Source organism: Aythya ferina (assembly GCF_964211825.1).
Source record: "Aythya ferina genome assembly, chromosome: 2".
Classification (NCBI taxonomy): domain Eukaryota; kingdom Metazoa; phylum Chordata; class Aves; order Anseriformes; family Anatidae; genus Aythya; species Aythya ferina.
In genome coordinates this window covers 115,985,131-115,988,941 of record NC_140297.1, presented here as the reverse complement: position 1 = coordinate 115,988,941, position 3,811 = coordinate 115,985,131, and positions in this window count along the sequence as shown.

Here is a 3,811-nt window from a genome sequence, read left to right as displayed (position 1 = left end):
ATTTTTACATATCACAGTTGGATTCCTTAAAGTAAGGCTTTCAGCTGTTAATAACAAATTCAATCAAAAACAGCCGTCATACATTTCTAAAGTAGTTCAAAATATCTAAAATGATACCTTTCTCTACAATTCAGTGCAGAGTTCAAGAAAGTTAATAAAATAAAAAGGTGTATGTTAAAAGAGAAAAATTTTTAGCACCTGAAGTAATTTACAGTATAAAATTTTCAAAAAATTATCCTGTTTTTCTATAGTTATTCCATTCCCGTTCTTTCCTTTCTTCCATGTTCTGAATTTTCATTTCCATATTCAATTGAAAGTGCACCTGAAATACAACTATATATTAAATATGTGAATTAGAGAAAGTACTCATCTAATATGTTCAGTAAATGCATAAGCCCGGTACAGGTAACCAATATTTCTAATGTTTATTCTACCATGATTATTGATTAGTGAAGCATGGGAATTTTATAAAGTATATTTCTGCTTTTATAGGTATTGGTAGAGAATTTTAAAAAGAACTGAAGGAATGAAGTACATGCAAGCCATAGCAAATGTAATGCAGTGATATCTTAAAAAGTAAATGTGGGAAGGTGGATTTCAGAACTTGGGTCACTTTTTTTTTTTTTTTTTTTTTTTTTTAAGAACCTAAAATAAGGTCCTTTAGCTGCAGGAAGCCAGGCTTTGATTTAATATGCAACATGAGTCTAGACAACGCTGATTTGTACATATATTTAGAGAACAGTCACTTCTTTAAATATCTCTTGGATGGGAACTCATCTGAATCCCGTTACCTTCACTGTTATGCTTCTGACTGAATAAGCCTCAACATGACCTTGCAAATTTAATTCTTCAGTAGAATAATGATGAGAAATTAAATCATCCATTTTGCTTTGACTTTTCTACATTCTTCATCCTAAAACTACTGCTTGGCATTCACCACCTCTTTCCTCCCCTCCCAACACATTCTGTTTTGTTTCAAAACACAGCAATACACAGAGAATTATTGCAGTTTTCCAAGATGGAGACTACTACAAGTGCCCATCAGTATCCTGACACCACTGTGCCCTTTATATATTCATTTTTCCTTTCCCATTATTGACCTGACCATGTCCTTTTGTAGTTACTTATTAGCTGTGAAGTATTTGCTGATAGCATGCTGTTCGTAAAATAGGTTTTTCAACCTTAAATATACAATAGAAATACCCTTTGTTTACTTCACACTAGTCATACCAATGAACACAACTCATATTTGCATCTTAATTTCTATGCAGATGCAAAGTTTAGTCAGCCTCTAGCAATGTACACTAAGAATAGGACCACTGATTATGCACAATTATACCACTGTTAATGACCATAACCAGGAAATGGGTGAACCTGTTTTATTTTCTATAAATCACACTGGTTCTGTTCTTACCTTCTCTTTTCTGTTGAAAACCTCCATGAAATTCAATTCAGATCCAAATCACTATAAAAGGGATCCAAACTGTTACGTAAGTAATTCTTCTGTCTCATGACAATATATCCTTTCCTGAATAAATCATTCATCTCTTAAAGAAATAAAGGGAGATTAATATATTTCCAAAAGTTTACTGGGGGGCCTGATCCACATTAATTTAAATTAATAGTGAAGCTCTGTGAAAAATTACAGTTTTCAACAAAAACCTAGTCCTTCAAAAATTGTGCTATCATGTGCTTAGAGATCCAACAAGAATTGAGAATGGGATTTTCCAAAACATTTGGGGAAGTAAATAACATTTTCTGTATTCAAAAAAGTGTCCTTGGGAGTAATCTGTACTCATTTACATTTGGTTTCTACTTAGTAGAGACTGGAAACAAGCTCAGAATGACAACCATTTTCCTTGAGTTGATAAAGTGATGTCTCAAAAAAAAAAGCAAAAAAAAAAAAAAAAGCTCTGCACTTTCAAAGCTCTTGTTTGTTTCTGCAGTCTTTGCTGGTAGTTTGCTCTCATGAACACCAAGGCTACTCAGTTTTGTACTATTTGTAGTCAGAACGAGCAGGTAACTAAACCATGGAGCTATAGCTCCTCTGACAGGTCCTGGTAGCCTCATAAAACATTTATTGGGAATCTCCACCTATACAAGTCACTGCAACTGATTCCCACTCATACTGCTTTATCCTGCCACCGTTCTTTGACTCCTGGCATTGATTTCTGGTGTTCCCAGGCTTTATTTCTTAAAGGGCAGCTTTTTAACATTTCTTCACTTTCATGAATATTAAAGCAATGCCCAATCTCTTATTTTACAAAGCACAGTGGTGTCCTAATTGTGAGCCATGCAGTTGCATTTCCTCAGACAAGCATGTAGGACATGTGCAGAAGAGGGATGGAAACATGCTGAGATCAGACCAGTGCCCCAGTGCACTTTCAAAGGAGGAGAGAAGAGTACATATAATAGCAGGACATATTGAAGGCTGAACATACATTCTAACCATGACAGGGCATTAGGAAAAGCCAGATTAGTGAGAGAAAACAGTCATCATCTCCTGATTTTTACTGATCTTTACTGATTTTCATTCATCTCCAGTGCCAAAAACTTCAAATCTCTTAGCTGTGAACTGTCACGTTAAAATAGTGTTTTCCTAGTTCTTCATTTGTCTGCCTCTCATTATTCTTTTCCTCTCAAACACATTATGATTAGTATCTGCTTTTGGCATCTATTCCAGTTAGTTAAAATAAAGTCTGTAATAAATTTAAGTATATAGTACTTTCATTCCTAAGAAAGGATTTATACTGAATGAAAAATGAAATATTTTAGGCATTTTTTTCCATATTTCACCAAAAATGAAAGGCATTTTTATGTACGTTTCATCCCTGAAGAATTGCAATTTATCATACATTTTCAGAAGATACTGAGCCTTTTTTTTCAGAATGTTTTTACAATGTGTTACAAAATTTCAAGATCATCTACAAAATAGCTAACCAAAAAAAAAAAATAAAATAAAAAAATAGCTGTGAAGCATCTATAGATTTCTGAGCACAAAGTAATAGTTTGATGCTTTAAATTCCAATTACTTTTTTCAAAAAATATACAAAAAGACATAATATGCAATTGGAAATGAGAAAAAAAAAATCATTCCTTGATGAAGTTTCAACATAATTCGTTAGAAGTTACAACAAAGATATGTATATATACATGAAATGAATTGTTAAAATTGTTCAATACATCTATAAAATGAATTGTTAGTAATATGTAACCTAAAGCATTTCCTTCAAGGTAAAAACACGCTTTTGAAAATGTACAGGATCATAGTCATGATCCAATGACTATTGACAGGAAAAGGAATTAACTTCAATGTTTATTGAATCAAACAGTCATTTATGATTATTATTTATTCTTTTTGCTAAGTGGATTAATTTCTCAGGTAGATATATGCAATATCTGTCCCTCTGTCTCACAGAAAACCTTGCTGTCCAGTAGATGACAAGAACATTCTGTTTTCTGCTGTGCAGCAGAAATATATGAAATATTTAATTCAAAAATAAGGTATGAGAAAAATTCAAAGGGAATTTCAAAATGCAGGTACAGAAGAAGAAAGGTGGTATTTACTTCCAAAACTATATCTCCTCCTACATTCAGCTTTCATACAATAATAGACAATAACAAATGTACACTTTGTTCCTACAGAAAAACATGCAATGTTTTAAGTATCATATGATTGTGTAGTTATGATGCTGCATTGCTAGAAAGCTTCTCCCATTTTACTCAGCACATAACATCTGATGGGACTAAACACCTTTTTATCACAATTGCAGGCTTTGGTGCATATTTGTTCTTTTCAGCTTATTTTGTT